Raw genomic sequence first — 19,969 nt, forward strand, 5'->3', positions numbered from 1 at the left:
TTAAAATATTCAGGTTTGGTTCAGGTAATAAGCAAAGGTTTGAGCTAATTTTTATTTTGTGAGTGACAAAATGAGAAAGTAATAAACTAGGAGCAGGTTTGCATCTGTTCTTACTTAGGACATTAATAGGTGTGAACTCTCTCCTGGTGCTTTTTTGACTGCTTTCCATGGTAAATTCTGGCTTCATGAACTGGCTGTGATATGTGGCACTAATTTTGGATGCTATAAAACCATCCAGGGAATGCCCCTCACTTCCATATATGTAGAGTAGCTTATATAATACAAAAAGTATTTGTAAAAATTGATTTCTGTGTAAATTCATTTCTGTGTTAAAAAAAAAAGGAAAAAACCCAACAAACTTGATGATGGAAATTCCAGTTGAAAAATGTCATGTTTCCAGTTGTCTCACTAGGTTTTTCAAATAGGACAATGAATTATGATGTACAGGTTTCCAGGGCTACTCGTACTCCAGTTCAAACCATTAGAGGTCCACAGAGACTAGCTGAAAATTTGTAATGGAGTCTACTAGAATTTCTAGTAAAATAGGTGAGAATTCATTGCATCCTCTTGTGGTTGCCAAGGTGAATTTGGTTGTGGAATAGGCCTTACCTCTCTGTACAGGCAGAAAAGGAGTAATATTAGAAGAGTTAATAAAATATTTTTTTAATTTATGTTTTATTGAGCCAAAATGTAAATAGGTACTTTCTTGATTAAAATTCATATCAGCATGTTACTCCTAAGTAACAAGAGAAGTGGAGTTGGGTTGCTGTGCTCCAGCTACTATACTAATGCAAGTTTTTAGAAAACATATAGAAAAAATATTTAATGCCTCTCACTATAGCTTCATTAGCTGACAAAGCCATGCCGGTGAAATACAAATGTCAACAGTTGTGAATGACAAATTTTTAGGCTAAGAGCCAACAGAATGTCACATAATTCTTGTTCCATGGCCAGACTTTGCTCAGTCCAGACAGACTTCTTGACCTTACTCTTTACCCAGGAAGCTTAAGCCTAAGTCAAGTCCAGTCAACTCTGGATAGACTGGTTCTTTCTCTAACATTTCAGATGCTTTGAAACTCTAGGCTCAGTTGTCGAAGATCCAAAATAGGCTCAGCATATAGGAATCCTTATTGCAAGCAGCAGAACAGTAGAGGTTTGTTTATTAGAGCTTTTCATTGAATAGTCTGTCTTCATTTTAGAAAAAGAATAAACAGATTTGGAGGGGAGAAAAATATTGTTTCGGAACCTTGTATTGAATATGGGGCCTCTCATATTCTTGTATACAGCAAGGTTCCTGTTAGAAGAAAGGTTTTCAAAAGCTTCCTGTCTTGTGGTCCAAATCTGGAGGTCTAGTCTCAAATATATCTACAATATTTTTTCAAAAAAATTAAATGCCACCAAAAGCCCAGCTTTATCAAACTATGTTAAATATCAAAGTCAGAAGAAGACTTGGAATTTAAACCATGGAACACTGAGGATTGAGAAGAAATGTTTGATTTATATAATTTAATGATTTTTTTTTAAAATGGGCCTATTGATACTCTTTACCTTAAAGAGTCCCCATATGTATAATGAGAACAAAGAATTTAATTTTTAACAATTGTAAAATGTACAGTTGCTTACTCTTTTAATTAACTTTTAGTGAAGTATTAAAATCTAACTAAAATTGTGTAGGTTAATTATAACAAAATCCAATTTTTTTTTTAAAAAGATGTAACTCATCTATCCTGAACAATTTTGCCTCTGTGATTCTTCATGTGGACAATTATTTGTGTGCAGGGGTTTGCATAGGGGAGAGGGGAAGAAGCAGAGGAGTTCTGTGGGGGCACAGAATTCCTCTAGCCCCGGGGCTGGAGGAGCTCACTCACTTTCCCTGCCGTGGTCTCGGGGCTGGAGGAGCTCTGTGACCCTGCCATAGCCAAATACTTGTGGATACATTTATTCAGGTGGCTCTACAGCACACACATTTTCACTGAAATGGTCAGTGCATGCTGTTTATTTCTATGAATATGATATATGTGTGTGTTTAAAATGCAGCTCCAAAAGCGGTTAATCTAAATAGCTACTTCTTTTCAGGAATGAAGACTATTAGCAGATCTTATTGGCGGTGGATAAGGGAAGAGGTGACAGCTTATTTTTAGGCATTTTTCTAGTCAACAGAAGATGAAGAGAAGGCTTTTGCCTTGTTACTCTAGATGATCCAGGCAAATCTAAGAGTTTGATGATTCTAATAGATGACTTTGGGTAAGACAAGAACTTGGTTTTCTGTTGTATTCTTTCCCCTACTCTCCATCTGTCTCTTTCTTTATAATGTAAGCTCTGAGGGCAAGGTCTAATCATTCATTAAAGAACTTGCTAAATTATAAGTGCTATTTTAACAAAACAATTACAACTCTATAGAGCCTGATTTTACTGGTCTTCATTTATGTTGAATCATAAGGGTTAAAGTATAATTTATAAGAAAAATACATCCAACTGTGTTGAAATTGTATGTTGTCACTTAAATTCTGGGCCTGTTTGCAGACTAGGGGGCTCTACAGGAAACCATTCAATCAGAGTCAATATAGAAAGACTTAGGCTAGAACAAGGTGGGGATAAGTGATGATTCTCTGCCTTAGGAAGCAGCCTGCTTTGTCTCTCCTGCTTTTGGTTACCATGAATTATCATTCTGGATTCTTAGAATAAAAGTAGTGTTACGCTGCAATCTTCCAGAAAGTATTTTATGTTTTTTCTCTAACTTCTCTATTTGTATGCTGTGGATGTTACAGTTTTACCATAGTGAAACTTTTCTGATTTAAAGAGTTGCACCTGACTGAATTCAGTTGAGCAAATATAACAGTCCAGACCATAATCTCTCTATTTATAAGTAAACAGTACTTTTAGATATTCTCTGTTGTGGGTTTTTTCCTGCTTATTTCCTGCTCATTACCTGCTACAGAGAGAAAAGCAAGTTCCACATGGATATTCTTTCCCCACATGCCATCTGACCTGGAAGTGGTTAGTTAACACTGAACACATTGCTCAGGGTCTAATTGATTGCTATAAGAGAGGAAGATGATGGCATAACCTGACTTTATAATCTCCAGTACTCATTGGTCCATTGTTATTGCTGCCCAAGAATGGTAGAAAGGAGCAGGCAGTGTCCAAAAGGTTGGGTAGGAGGATCTGACAGTGCTGTATTGCGGGGGAGGTCATTCAGACCCTTGACCAAGACTTCAAAACAGTGGCTTGGTTGTAATTGGTTGTGAAGATGAGGATTGAGTTTGAGGAGCCTTCCATCTTTGTGAGCATTGTTTATTTCTAGTCTGGTCAAATTGCCATTGTTGTGGGTGATGGAAAGAGATATCTCTGCCGTTTTGGTATGGTGTGTACCAGTGTGGCTTTTTAGGTGGCGTGAATATGCTTAAAGTGCGCAGGGAGGCCTGAGAATCCTTCACTGTGTGAAGGATGTCATCTGTTTTTGCAGAGAAGAGCTTCTCCCGATCAAAAGGGAGATCCTCCACCTTGAGTTGGAGCTTTTTTGGAATACTGGACGACTGTAACCATGAGGCCCTTCACATTATGACAGTTGTGGCTGTCATTCAGGCAGCAGTGTCTACTAAGTCCATCAAGGCTTGTAGAACCATATGGGCAAATAGTTGTCCCTCGTTCATGATGGCAGTGAACTTGGGGCGTTTCCCTTAGAACATCAAGGAATTCTTGCAGTTTACTATCGTTGTCAAAGTTGTACTTTGCAAGAAGGGCTGAGTAATTTGCAACCTGGAATTGGACTCCCATGGAGGTCTCCGCTCCGTGGGTGAAGAGTGCTGGGAGGAGAACTGGCTCCCATGTACATCCTCTTCTTCATCGCTGGAGAGTAGGTGAGGTGAGTAGCTGCTCCGTTAGTTGGCCTGGTGATCCCTCTATGCCAAGCAAAGGCAACTGTGGTATGGAAGAAACCACTATATCTTTCTAGTGTAGAAACTGTTGTGGAGCCATGTGTTCCTGTGGTGATGCAGTTGATGTAGATGCAGTCAGTGCCATGACAGTATTGCTGTCAACCTTGGTCAAGATGGTCGGTGCCGTTCTCAGTCTGTTCATTGGTCCACTGATCTCGGTGTCGAGTTCCACACTGGAGTGGTCGGTGCTGTGGAGGAAAAGTGGCATCTCGATTCCGTGTTGGTGCAGTGGGGCTTGGCAGAGGTCTGCCGAGAGATGGCACCAGAGGTGCCTGGACCCTCAAAGGTGCTCACTCTACTCAAGCTTGGCACTGAGGATAGCAACCTCGCTGGAAACCTCTTCTTTCTCTGAGTATCCCTATTAGGGGAGGTCACGGCTTGCTTCCTGGATTATTTGGAAGACTGAGAACTCCTATTAGTAGAGGTTTTGCTCGGGGAACCATCTGCTGATGTCGATTTTGGTCCATGAGGAGGAGGCTGAAGGGACTTTTCCATCAAAAGCATCTTGAGGTGGAGATCTTGATCACGCCTTGCCCTGGCTTTAAGGTTGCTGCAATGAGTACATTTTTGAGGGATATGGGTCTCTCCCAAACAACGGACACATGATGAGTGGCCGTCGGAGATGGGCATTGCCTCATGGCAAGAGTCACATCGTTTAAACCTAGGCAATCTGGGCATTGTGGCCAATAAAAGTTTCCCAATTTGTAAAGGGCGGAAAAATAACTATTAAAATATATATTATATACATTATTTTTGGGAGGGGGGTGGGGAAGAACAATAAATAACTAAATAAACTAGACTTACTAAATTACAGCTAATCTAACCATTTCTATAGGAGAAAAACAAAGCGACGGCACTGCCATTGAGCTCCATCTGTAGCCGAGGATGGTTGAGAAGGAACTGAATGGGTCAGGTCGTGCATGTGCTACATGAATGCCAATGGCACTACAAAATGACTACAGCGCACGCATGCCCCGACAAAGCACTGCTACTGAAAATCTCCACTCTGCAGAGCAGGGACGCACTGATACCTAAAGTGGGGCAACCACAGGGACACTACTCAAAGAAGAAAAGAAACTTCCACAAGGATATTATTTCCCCACATGCCATCTGACCTGGAAGTGCTTAATTAATACTGAACACATTGTGCAGGGTCTAACTGATTGCCATATGTGGGGTCAGGAAAGAATTTTCCCCCAGGTCAGATTGGCAGTGACCTTGGGTGGGGGGGGAGTCACTTTCCTTTGCAGCATGTGGGTGCAGGTCATTTGCCAGGATTATCTGGGTATATCCCACTTAATCATTTCTCTGCTATTGCAAGGGCTGCACGCATTGGTGCATCTTGGGACCGCCTATTATCCTCTTGTGGCACTGTCACAGAGTCCCCAGGCAATGCTCTGAAACTGCTCCCCACAAAGCCAATCAGGACTTTGGGGAGCCTCCCTTGTTTTCAGGGCAAGAAGCTTACACGGCTTCACTTTCCTGGGCCTCTCCTTGGAGCATTCAGCATATGCCCCTCCTTGCACTTCCCACAGCGAGTCCGCCCAGGCGGGGTCCTGGGGAAGCCAGAGGGTCCTGCACGCACCCCCACTTTGCTTGGCAGTCAGACGTGACTCTTAGTCAGCCAGTAAAACAGAGGTTTCTTAGCTGACAGGAACACGGTCTAAAACAGAGCTTGTAGGTTCAGCGAACGGGACCCCTTAGCCGGGTCCATTCAAGGGCCCAGCGAGGCAGACCACCCTGTCTGCACTCACTCCTCATCCCCAGCCAGCCCCAAACTAAAAACCCCCTCCAGTCCCGCCTTTCTGGCCTTTGTCTCTTTCCTGGGCCAGGAGGTCACCTGATCTCTTTGTTCACCTTTAGCCATCCCCTTGCAAGGGGTGGGGGCGCGAAGGGCCCAGCCATTTCTTGCTAGGATACAAAGTGTCAGCAATTTATGCACACTGGAGACTTAAGAAATGCATAGGGGAAACTGAGGCACCCACACAGTATTCAGAGGAAACATTAAGAACAGTCCCACTTCGTCACAGGCACATTATAATCTAGTCTCATGTGGGCTGTAATACTCTGGTCTAATTGTGGTTGTTGGATTTAGTGTGAGATGCTGGTGGCATGTGCTATTCAGGAGGTCAGACTAGACAATCTAGTGGCCCTTTTGGCCTTAAAATATGACATTCCATTCTTAAACCTTTTTTAGCAATGTTTGTCACTTAAACCTCATGGGAAAGAGGGTTTCCTTGTCTGCTAATGAAAAACTGAATCTTGTAAAAAGGACTCCTTTTCCCCCACCACAACAGGAAGTTAACCCACTTGAGTTTGTCCCCATGACTTCTATGGAGTCTCACAAGGGTTGGTGATAGTGTGGTCTTAATGGCCTAATTTGAGATTAAGGCAAACTTAATTTTGGTATTTCTTAACTTTTGAGTGCTCAACTTTGCATTCTAATTAACTTTTTTAATGTTTTAATGGAATTTTCTATACTTATTTTGAGAAGGAAAAGGATAAAATCAATTTCTATCCTGTGCAACTGTAACAACCCTCCATTATGCATCATCAGCATTATTTGAACCATGCACCTTGAGGACTGAGGCCCAGACTTCCACCACCCAAGCTACAGGGCTTTAAGCTGGAGAAGGAAAAGGACAGTGGGGAAAGGACTGCTGGGCTAGGTGCAGTGCAGTATCTGTTGTAGCTGCTATGTTCATGGTTATTTGGGTGCAACATTAAATGTTCATGTTCAGTTATTATTTTGGCATGCTGTCAAATTTTGATGATAGTGGAAGGGAAATAGTGCTTTTCATCATTAAAATTCAAAAAGAATCTCAAGAGATAAAGAAATGGCACATCTCCAGCCAAAAGATTGTCCCTATTGAATTTCATCCTATTTTCTTGAGACCATTTCTCCAATTTGTCCAGATCATTTTGAGTTTTAATCCTATCTTCCAAAGAATTTGCAATCTCTCCCAGCTTGATATCATCCACAAACTTTGTAAGTGTAGTCTGTATGTCATTATCTAAATCATTGATGAAGATATTGAACAGAACCGGACCCAGAACTGATTCCTTCAGGTCCCCACTCTATATACCCTTCCAGCTTGACTGTGAACCACTGATAACTACTCTCTGGGAATGGTTTTCCAACCAGTTATGCACTCACTTTATAGTAGCTCCATCTAGGTTATATTTCCCTAGTTTGTTTAGGAAAAGGTCATGTGAAGCAGTATCAAAAGCCTTACTAAACTTGAGATATTTCAAACCAAGAATGTCAGGCCTAGCCAACCGGTTTGTAAAAGTTCTGCCAATCCCTCATGCTCTATGGGTTTACACCGCCAATGATGGCTAATGGGACAAGGAAAAAGGTGAAGCAAACAAATAACATGGTATAATGAAAAACAAAATGTGATGTGCTCTAGTCAGTCTTTTGAGGAAGGGAGTTAATTGCATCTCGTCTTGAGCACTGATATTGCTGAACTGTAGAGAACTGCTGAGATTGTCTGAAACAATTTACCAGTTTCTAGGTTTAATCTGATTGTAAGCTCCTTGGGACATGGATCATCTTTTTCTTACGTCTTTGAACAGCACTTGGCACAATGAGTTCCTGTTCCAGGACTGGGACACATAGGTGCTACTGCAACACAAATACAATAACAATAAAATATTGGTTAGCATAACTATTGTGCAGAGTAATGGCAGAGCATTCTTCAGAAAGACAAATGCTACATAAGCCTTTCCTAATGCAGGAATCTGGGGTTTTGCAGACTGGAAAGTACCATAAAAAGAGAGTAACTCCTTTACGATGAAATTGAAAGAGTAAAAATAATTAATTTTGGACCCATAACTATACATTACAGTTTCAGAGAACTAGTGAGGAATACTGTGGATTTTTACATCTGCTCTGCCTGAAGTATCGGTAATTGCACATATAATTGAACTGCCAGATATAATTTCTCTGATTAGGAACATACAGATTTCAGTTTGGTTTTCTAGTTTAGAATAACTCCAGCATCATGGATTTGGGAATTTATATGATCTGTTTTGATCAATTTCCTTTCATTTCATTGTGCAAAATAAAGCCAGGCAATCCACAAACACTTAATTCCATTAAAGATTAATTCCATTAAAACAATGTTTTTGTCATGGTTGTGAAGTGATAAATGTGACAGCCAGGGGCATGGTTCATCCCTGGTACACTGAATTTTACTAGCATATCCCAGAGTGCAGGGTTCTCAGAGGGAAAGTCTGACTAGATAGGGGTTGGAGCAGCACAAGTCACTTATGATCCCAGCTCAGCCAAGAGATCTAGAACCAACCATGGCAGCATCAAAACTGACGGCTGGGTGGGAGGTTGGGGCATGGGCAAGATGCCCTGATCACAAGTCTACGCTGTCCCAGAGTAGTAGAAATCTCAGGAAAGGCAACAGTGTAGGACTACCTTTCCTCTCCTGGGGTTGAACACTCCGCCAGAGTGCAGTTACATCCCTTTGTGCCATTGCAAGTAGAGCTGGTTGGAATTTTTTAGTTGAAATGATTTTTTGATGAGAAATACTATTTTAATTGAAATTGAAATGTTTAGAAAAATGCAATTTGATAAAACTTCATTTTGGAGAGAGGGGGAAACAAAGCCAGACCTTTTGATAATATCTTAATGTTCCATTTTGACATTATTTGGAAAGAAAGATTTTCATTTTTCATTTCAAAACAACTTTTCAAAATGAAATTAATTGTGTTTATATTTTTAAAAAGGTTCAAAGTTTTAAAAGTTCAAAATTAGAACAAAACATTTCAATGTTATCAAAATAAAACATTTCTAACCAAAATGAAATATTGTTGGAATTTCATTTCATCAGAAATTTTGATTTTTTTTTTCTGTTCTGGTTTTTGTTGTTGTTTTTTATTGCATCTTAGAACAGAAAATGTTTGAAGTTGAAGAATTTCCCACAAAGTGGAAAATCCAGTTTCCATCCAGCTCTACTTTTAAATCCGTTTGCCCGAAGTTATGTTGTTCATCACACTGAGGCAGGCTGTTTGGATGGCAATTCCTAAAATAAAGTGGAGAGAATGCCAGAAAGTTTTGCAGACCACCCATATTTCAGGGGCTGTATTCAGAGGTATGAGAAAAAATCTGAAGACTAGAGCCCCAGTTCAGCATGGTATTTAAATAAGTGACTTAGGTCTTGTCTGCACTAGAAAATTTTATGCTTTTAACCAATGGTATAGCTATTTCCAAATAGGAAGAGGGAATAACTATACTGGTATAAATCACGTTTATAAATTAGTATAACTTTGTCTAAAGTAGCAGGGGGTTGGACTGCTTTAACTATTCTGAAAAAGTGGCACCCCCAACTGACATACTTATATCAGTATAACTTTCAAGTGTGGACTAGGGCTAACTTTAAGCATGTGAGAAGGTCTATGAAAGACTTCAATCGGATTAGACACACGCTTAAGTTTTTTTCTACACTGGAGCCTGAGCCACAATTTCTAGAAGATTTCCACAACTTGTTAGAGATTTGTGGCTGAATTTCCTCTGAGAAATGTATTGCATTAAACTGACTTGGTATATAAAACATGTAAAGCTCTGTAAGTGCTACTCACAGGATGGTTTTATTCAATAAAGCTAATGAACTTCCACTCATTTCAATACTTCAAATATTTTCAGTATATTAAATGTGCAGAAAGTATTTTTCATAACTTTAATATATTACTGAATCATCCATTAAGTCAATGTACTGATTTTCCTACTGGAGCAATTAGAGCATTGTTATTTAATACATCTCTTTTTTGTATTAACTTTTGATGCGCTTAAACATACAAGTTGCCAATATGAACAAATAGTACAATAAGAGAGAGACATTTCTTGAAACAAATGCAGATGTATTAATTTATAATGCTGACAAAAGTTTGCATTTGTAGCACACTTTCTATCCAGTAGTTTCAAAGTACCTTACAAATATCAATGATTTTCAGCTCCTTCTCTGAGACGGGTAAGTATTGTAATCCCCATTACACATATAGGAAGGTGAGGATTAGAGAGAGGGGGGGCCTGATTTTTCAAAAGTGGCCACTAATTTGGGATTCCTCACTTTTGGATGCCCAGCTTGAGACACTTTTGCACTGGGCACCCAAAAATAGATGCACCCAGCACTTGTGGAAATTTTGGCCTCACTGGCTTACCAAGGTTAAAAGGTAAGGACAAAATGCTGAGCCTGTTGAAGAAAATGTGTAGCTAGGATTCCATGGCAAATCTGTGTCCACGATGGGACTAAAATCCAGAACTACCGGTTTGCAGTGTTGTGGCTTACCCACAAGGCCATCCTGTCCTTTAATGTGTCTACTATATGAACCGAAAATTGCTTATTGACTGTGTGCCATTGCTGACTTACCTTGGCCCATGTTCTGATATCCTTACTGGTGCCACACAGTGTCTTACTCCTCGTGTAATTTCACTGATTTAACATTGATCTCTCTATGCCATGTTGGGTGGAGCTATGTAACCCAGATACAAGTTTTTAACTACCACAAACCAAGTGACTCAGTCTCATTGTGCCTCTAAGAATCAAAATGCCAAAATGCCAAAACACCCAATCATTTTCCTGGGTGTTCCATTAAAAGGATTTCGAATTTTACCCTGGTCTTGTTCACTTTAGTCACTATTTCTTTTATTAAACAGAATTTCTAATAGTAAAGTATGTTTTCTTCTACAAAAGTAGAGGCAATCTGATACAACTTCCTCCTTATGGGAAGTATTTGCATGGAAAACATTGATTAGATATCTTAATGCAAGAGTTTTTAAAAAGAAACAAACATAAATTTCATAACAGAATAATAGAAGGAATGCCATGGTATAAAGAGTTACATTCACATCTGTTGGCTATATCCTACATTGAAAGAATTATAGCATGATGTCAGAAAATTGATCCGGGAGTTATTTCAGGAATATATAACCCAAATCCTTATTATGATGTTGGGGAAATGTCCTGATTTAGTGAAATTAAACCAGCCTTAATCATTTTAATTCACAAGGCTCTCATGATTTGTTCCTATGATTTCACTAAGTAGTTTGATAGGTTGCTTAAGAATATTCTGTTAAATAAGTAATATTTACAAGAATTTCTCTCCATCCCTGCAGGGATAATAGAACATTATAACAGTTGACACACAGGAGAAAGCTCTCAACTTTTAACTCCCTTTCTGTCAAATCTAAATATCATTTTGCCTTTCTAGAAGCATTGACACATTTAGTCAATGTAAATATATAAAAGCGAGTGTGAAATATGGAGAAAAATATGGGGAAACTGGCAATATTCAGAATACAAGCTGGGGCATTAAAACTTGTGGAAGGGGACTTTGGAGTAGGAGTTGGGGTAGAAGCAACCAGACTTCTAGTGTGCTGACATCACAGCCTATCATACTGACCAATACTGTCCCATTATTTACTTGTACTCCCCCACCGGTCTATCTGTATCTGTCCATTGTCTGTCATCTTATACTTGGATTGTAAACTGTTGTCTTTTGGGGATTGTCTTTTTGTTCTGTGTTTGTATATTACCGAACACAGTGGGGTCCTGGTCTCCTAGGTGACTGGGACTCCTAGATGCTACAATAATACAACTAAATAGCAATAATAAGTCTCTATACATATCTCCTCATGACATCCTGTCAGGAGCCCATGGAGAGTTCTCATGGAGTTGCAGCACTTGTTCCCAATTTTGACGGATTTCACACTATCCCCAAGTATTCCAAGGGGTTCTGTGAGAGGCCATGACATTCTGGGAAGAGGTTCTGGTGCCTCCCTTCACCTGGCTTTCTGCACAGATATTGTTCCACAGAATCATACCATGTCATAATTATCAGTGTCCCCTTCACATGTAAATTCCATCTAAAAGTAATGCTCCTTATTAAAATTCCACAAAAACGTTTTTAAAATTACATATGGACAAGTGAGACCTGTTTGGTCCACACACAAAAAAAAAATCTTAAAATTGATCCACATCCTCATCTAGGTACAGCAGATCCTGAGGCTCCAGCTGGTCTGGGGTTTTTTTTTTTTGTTTTTTTTTTGTTTTTTTGTTTTTCTTCATAGTCCTCATTTAGGCAAATTCCTACCCCCTGCCATGAAGTCTGCCTGAATCAAGATTGAGTAAAAACTAGATTTTCACCCCTTGAGTGAGAAAAGAGGATTAGATGCTCATGGTGCTCACCTGTCTGCATGGGCCCACTCTGAGGTTCATGTGTGGGAGGGGCTGGGGATTGAGTGGGGCCTTCAGACAGGCTGAAGGTAGGACTGGGGTGGATCATATCATTCCCACAGTCCTGACATTGAGATTCAAAGCTAGTTGAGGCTGGGGGGCTGTGGATGCAAGGGAGGATTCTGACAGTAAAATTGTATTAGAGTTATGCTTCCATAGCATGGATGAATAGCTTAGAATTCTGTGAGAAGAGAGCTCTACATTATTTCTTCTTGAGATATTCTGACAGTGGCGGTGATGGTTCAGATTTCAGTTCCTGAGAACGATGACAATTTGTGCCAAACTTTCAAAATTTAGTGCACCCATTAGCACATGCTCAATTTAGGCATGCATGTACTCCAGTGCATGTGCAGATACGTGTGCTGATCTTCAGCTTTGTGAGAGTTGTTTGTCTAACTCTGGCATGTACACAAGATTTGGCTTTTGGGCTCCAAGAAGATTGAGACTGTCAAAACTCAATTTATTGTTATTTCCTGCACTTTTTTACTGTGTGCTTGGCAGTTTTCTTCCAAGCTGTGCTTCTGACTGCAGCAAGTGGATGGCACCCCTACACTTCTGCTAGTGCCTTGCTTCCTTTTACTCTTCTGGAACATGTTTCATTTCTTCCCTCTTTCTTGTTTAGACTAAATTAGCCAATGAACAACCTGACCCAGCTGCTTAGCTGTTCCCTGATCTGCATTTTACTTCTTAATGAGCTCAGAGTGACAAGCTATTTAGGCTGCTTGTTCCAGCATCAGCTCTGACTCCATCTGTAACTTTAGTGCCACTTCTTTGTCAGCAATGCCAATTACAAATGTGTCTCTTTCTAATTTACAGCATTCTAACTCTAACGCCCACACTGCACTCCATGTTCTGTCTTGTCTTGTGCTGTTTGTAGTCAGTTGTGCAGGCCTTTCGATTGTCAGGGCAAGGGCCTATTATCTGTTTGGCCCTGACCATCTAGTCTATGTAGCATATAAAATTATGGCACTATATAAATCATCATAATGTGCTTCCCCCCACCCCATCTGCCTTGAATTTAGAGGGCCTGGCCAGTTCACGTAAGGACCTGTGGATTCTTCTGTGCTCCAGCAATGCTGAAGCAAATGTGCCCTTTTATGTATGACAGTTCAAGTTGCGAACAAAATACGTAAGATGTTTCTGTAGCATTACATGATAACCATTTTCTTGGCCTCTCCCCCTCATTCATCTGCAAAAACTATATTAAACATGTTTCTCTTTCCCCCTCAGACATAATTTGGATCTCATTCATTTCCTTGTGCAGAGTGGTAGAAATGCAGAACCTGGGGAAATGTCTCTCTTCAGGCCAAAGCAGTAGCATACTGCAATATGGCATACTGAATGGCTGAGAAACAGAACTTCTCTTTCCTGCCACTGTTGCTGTTCTACTTACTCTTATGAGCTAATGCTTCCTTTGGTCAGCTTCTTCTCTGCAAACCCAACCCTGGAAGGAAATGAAACCAAGGGGGTTGATCCTTTTTGCCTCATTACATCTTAAAACAACAGTGTCCTGTGTTTACCTAGTGATTATATAATTTAATAACTCATGCACTAAATGGCCACTACATTTAAAACTAATTAAAATAAATACCACTTCATATAGTTTTCAGTCCACCTGTACAGTTCACTTTGGTCTGGCCATTTAGTCAGATTAAATATTGGTGCTGTTTTTATAAATGGCTGGAAAATTCAACGCTCATTAATGTCCATGACCATACAGGGCAGGATAATATTAATCAAATCACATGTTTTGAGGGTGTAGCAATGCGAGGACTCACAGCTGTGGTGCCTCCTGCTTGTTGTCTCTGGGAATTAGCTCATCCAGCCTCCAGAGCGCCCTCTGCAGGCTGGTGTTCCGCTGCCGCTTGGCCCCCATGTCCCTCCCGGACCCAGTGCCGTGTTATCGGGGGTGCTGCCCCTTGGCAGTAACCCCTTTGTCTCAGGGTCTCTGCTCCCCGGGGAGCCCCCACCCACTAGCCTCACCTCACCTCAGTATCAGGCTACTGCCAGTCATTGTCTAGCCCCGCATCCTGGGGCAGACTGCACTATCAGCCTACTCATCACTGGCAAGGTTGGGTTTGGACCTGCTGCCTTTGCCTACCCCTGGGCTGCCCTCTGCAACCCCCCCCCCCAGTACCCATTGGCCTTCTGCTAGGCTGCAGCCTGGAGCTTTCCAAGCTGGAGCCTCCCCAGCAACTCTGCCTTTCCCCAGCCCTGCTCCACTCAGGTACCCTGTCTCTAGCTCCCTGCAGCCAGGTCCATCTCCCTCTATAGCTAGAGAGAGACTGTCTCTGGCTTCTAGCTTCTTATATAGGGCCAGCTGAGGCCTGATTGGGGCATGGCCCAGCCACGGCTGCTTCCCCAATCAGACTAGTAGCTGTTTCCCCCTGCAACAGCCCTCTTCCAGGGCTGTTTAAAGCCCTTCAGGGCAGGAGCGGGTGATCACCCCGCTACAGAGGGGCTTTCATTTCTTGCAGTGAACATGATTCCCTCCACAGTACAATTTAGAGCTAATCCCATAAGATTCTGAGCAGCCTCAATTGCCATGGACTTCATTGAAAGTTGAGGGGGCTTAATATCTTGCCAGGAAATACTTAGCATCATGCAGGATTGGACTCTAAGGTAGGTGTAATATGGAAGAGAGGTGAGGTAACAAACATTGATGAGCTAGCAGCCTGAATTTGTATTGGCATAGCTTATATGGTGTTTCTAACTTTAGCAAGTGTTCAGCAGATACAGATTGCTACAAATATTGGGCCATCTGAGATCAGTGGGATATTTTCTATTGGCTTCGGTGGAACTAGATTTTGGCCCAGGAGTATGGTAATCAGATGCAATGGTGATTTGGAGGTGCTGTGATGACCTGCTATTGTCTTACCCATTGCAAGATGGTCATTTTAGACTAGGTGTAGGAAGCACTTTTGTACTGTTTATATTTCAGGATTATTTCCAAAGGTTCTGAAGACAAGAAATAAACACCTAAAGCTATTTAGGCAGAATTATTTAAAAGATACATACCACACATGCAAAAATAATTACACATGTGCAAAAAGAAAGAAAGAAAGAAAGAAAGAAAGAAAGAAATTGTTGACCATATGCTACATATTTGCCTATGAAATTTAGACATAATTAAATTTGGGTCCAGATCCTGTGAAAGCATATATATAGACAGACCCCCGGAGTCCACATAGAGCGTCATTAATTCTGATGGGGCTCCATGTGGACAAATAAAGATGCAGAAATAGAGCCTTAACTATCACAATTGTGCTAGCTTTATGCCTATTTACAGGTAGATTAATCAAAAGGACAATCTTTTGTCTGTCAGTGCAGTCTTCTGACTTTCTGAGATGAATGAGCTACAAATGAATTGGGAAATATTGCAAAAATACTATCAAATTTGTAAAATAATACCAAATATTACACTGCTGATATTTTTCTTAAGTGAAAGTATCTTCTGAAAATTTCCCAGAGCCAAAAAGTGTTGCCCAATTCTTTACTATGTTGCAACTTCTGCGCCTCCTTTAGTATATACATATTGTATATTATGCATAGTTATTGTAGACTCTTAAATGGTTCCATATCTCTGATACTTGTGAATCTGCTAATTGGAAATGAAATATATCATAAACTAGATTTCTAATTGTAAATGTTTTCTTTTGAAAAACAAGTCTTAAGTGTCAGAAAGCCCATATCTCTTACATGGTCATGTTTCTAGTACGTATTTCCATTTAGGATCCACCAATGCTTACACCAATATCTCTGTTATTCAAAAGCAACAAAGAATCCTGTGGCACCTTATAGACTAACAGACGTTTTGCAGCATGAGCTTTCGTGGGTGAATACATCTGAAGAAGTGGGTATTCACCCACGAAAGCTCATGCTGCAAAACGTCTGTTAGTCTATAAGGTGCCACAGGATTCTTTGTTGCTTTTACAGATCCAGACTAACACAGCTACCCCTCTGATATCTGTTATTCAAGGCATTCAACATAATAGATACATAATAATGTGCACCCTAATCCTTCAATGACTTTCACTTCTGCACAGATTTACTCATCTGTGGGCTTGTCTTCATGTCCAGCGGTGCAGCTGCATTGCTTTAGTGAGGATGAAACTACAGCATTGGCATAGTTAATCCACCTCCCTGAGAGGCGGTAACCATATCGATGGGAGAAACTCTCCCATCATAGCACTGTCTGTACAGGGGGTTAGGTTGGTATACTACGTTGCTCAGGGGTTTGGACTTTTCATACCCCTGAGCATCATAGTTGTACCAATATACGTTTGTAGTTTAGACCTGGCCTGAGTAGTCTCAATGGGATTACTTATGTGAGGAAATTTATGCACACATTTAAATCTTTGCAGTCTCTAAATCTTGGAATGTATATTTTTAAAATATTATTTTAAAAGTTTAGTGGAGCACAATATTGTAGATTTTTTATTTGTATGCAAGATAATTAAATTAATTTCTGAGTGAAGGCTTTTTCATGAAAATGGTTTGTGCTTGACAAGTTTTAAAAAATCCTTCAAATTCCGGTTTCCGATCATTTTCAGTTTACATTCTTCAGTGTTTTTCCTCCAGGAACTTCTGACCTCATCATAGAATTTTGAGGGATAGTGACTACATAAATTCCATTGCATAATATTTGTTCTATCTTATTATTTCTATTATCCTAAAATATGGGTCTACTCTGAAAAATTACTCTAAAATAAAATTGTGGGGTTCTGTGTTTTTTGTGCATCAATGATTTCCAACTCCCTCATTCAAACTCTACCTAGAGAATAAAAGTTAAGTTTGGTTCATTCCATTGCACGATCATCACTAGTAAGGTGTAAGGTTTTGCACTGCAGGCTGAATAATGCCTTCAATGCCTGCGAATCTCCATTACCTCCAAAGAGTTTGCACAGGAATAGATTCATACACTCATTTATTCATAGATTCCTAGGCCAGAAGGGACCATTGTGATCACCTATTCTGACCTCCTCTACATCACAGGCCATAGAACTTCCCCACAATAATTCCTAGAGCAGAGCTTTTAGGAAAAAAACATCCAATCTTGATTTAAAAATGGTCAGCAATGGAGAATCTACCACCATCTGTAATTTATTTGAATTTAGTAAAGAATTCTGTTGATGCACAAACACACTCTCTCTTAGCTGTATTAGTTCTATGGTGCTTTACAGGAGTAAAAGCAGTAACAAATTATTATGGACTCAGTGAGCAGATATGACCCTGAATACAGAACGGGAGGTAGATTCTATTTTCTGCTCTGACTGTCATCTTATTCCCAGTGTAGGCAACATGCTGGGACATAATGGGAGAGAGTGAAGGTGTGCCTGAAATGTGCTGTGCTCTGGCCATTATTTCATTACTATAATATCCAAAAGGGATCATTAAAAGCCCGTGCAATTTAGAGCAGCACTGAGGCTGTTCTACATTACACTGAGACTAAACCAGCTCCAAGATGATTCCAGAATACAGGGCTACCTTTGCCAAAATAAACTATTCCTGCACTGAGCAGAGATCAGGAAGGGATGGAGAATCTGACCAGGGGACAGATCTGCTGAATATAGAAGTGCCATTTTTAAATGGTCCCTTTTCAGAGTAGAGCCACACTGTACTGGATTTGCAGGATTAGGAGTTCCACATGAATCTCCATTCATATTGCATCAACCAAAAAATCTTCTCAGTTTAATTGGGTAACTTTGTTCAAGCCTGATTTGTTTATTATTCATTCTAACTAGATTAATAGATTTAAGGCCAGAAGGGAATATTATGACTATTTAGTATCACCTCCTGCATAACATAGGCCATAGAATTTCACCCAGTCATTCCTAAATTGAACCAGTAACTTGTGGTTGAGCTAGAGCATGTCTTTTAGAGAGAGAACCAATCTTGATTTAAGGACTCCCAGTGATAGAGAATCCACCATTGTCCTTGATGATCTGTTCCAATGATTAATTACCATCACTATTAACATTTTGCTCCTTATTTCCAATCCCTCCGTTCTAATCCAGCACATTTTCAATGTATCCTTCTTATCAAACCTTTCTTTCTACAGGGTTCTACAGAAATCTGATCAGCATCCAGAAGATCCAGTCTACATGAAACAAGTATATTGTTCATCTGATTCAGGAGGCAGAAGAAAAAAAGAAAACTTGCCCTTCTCAAGGTAATGATGCATCTATAATCTAGTGAGGCACTCTGGTACTGAAGTGCTGAATATTATAGAAATGTCTGTAAACAATCAAGGCTCAATCACATCTTTACCCCTACTTTCTGGTGAGTGCATACATGCCAAAAGGAACACTAGGAACATCCACATTTATATGGGATGCAGAATCTGGTCCTTCTCTGAGAACCAGTATGAATAGGGGAGACAAGCTCATGGACATACATTTTCCCTGCCCCATTTGGCATGCTGTGCACCCCTGGGATGTAAAGGGGGGAGCAGTCTCTGTGTTCCAGAGGATAAACACTGAAGTTTTACTGTCTTATCTGCAGAACTCAATTTGATTAGGTTTTTTTTCATGAATTTCTATGGAGATCGAATTGGTGGTGAAGGAGCTTGTATTCTCTCCATTAAGGTAGCACCTAATTATAAAACACCGCTACTAATAAAAGGAAAAAGACATACATAAAATCCAAACTTGTGCTCATATGTAGGCAAATGTGGCACTACCAACAAACCACTTATTGACATGAATTTGTCGCTTGTCGAAGTGGAGCGTTGAAAGCTGAAGACTTCTGCCTGTGAACCAAAACAGCACATGTGGTATATGGCTTTCTCTTCACTTCTTCATGTCCAAATATGCCTCTGTCACAACCTGGAGTGACAGACCGCTCTGCGGGTGAGAGGCTAGTTGAGTTTCCATGTTCCTTCCCTCCTTGGCCTCCCTGCTGAGACTGCCAAGCCAAGTATACCAATTAGTGCAGCATTAACAAGCCTCTTTCTGTATTCTTTTGGGCCCAAGAATTAACGATTTAATTGTGAATTTCCTTGGTTGTGTGTATGTATGTTAAATTGGAGGGGGGGAGCAATGAAAAGTACTCTCAGGGTTTTTGGTAGAGCTGTAACAAATCACTCAAAATTAGAGATGGGCCTGATCCAAAATCCTGATTCAATTTTTCTGAACGTTGACATTAATCTAGGTCTGAATTGTGCAGCTCATGCTCATTTCTGTTTCCAGTGTTCCCACTAATATAATTTATTTTGTCTGATGTCGAAAAACAAGTTAAAATCCTATTGGTTACTGTACATTGGCCTGATCCTTGAGCTATTGAAGTCAATAGGAGTCTTTCCATTGACTTTGGGGAGCTTTGGAACAGATTGGTTGCATGCACAAATGTGTACCATTCACGGCCATATTTGTGCATACAGGGTGACATTCACCCATGAAAAGAGGGCCAGCACAAGGCCTGTGAGACATTTAAGGCCAATTTAGGGGGCTTAAATGGGACTTGAGTGGTGCATAGGCCTTGTACTATAACTCTGTATGGGGCGAATTTACCCACAGGTACCACGGTTGCATGCACAAGTGATTCTTACACGTTTGAAAAGGTGGCTTTGCTGTATTGTGAAGCAGTCTGCCAAAAGGCCATTACCCCAAATAGAAAGAACCCATTAGACCATTTTTGTTTTACAAGGGGGGCAGTTAAGGAACCTGGACAACTGCTTATTTTATTTCTTTGTCTTGTAATAGATATGCAGAAGTGGATGAGACATGCCATTAGGAATATTTGCTAGCCATTTTATAATACTCTCAGTCTATGCTGAGTAGT

Source organism: Mauremys mutica, chromosome 1, assembly GCF_020497125.1.
Source record: "Mauremys mutica isolate MM-2020 ecotype Southern chromosome 1, ASM2049712v1, whole genome shotgun sequence".
Taxonomy (NCBI): domain Eukaryota; kingdom Metazoa; phylum Chordata; order Testudines; family Geoemydidae; genus Mauremys; species Mauremys mutica.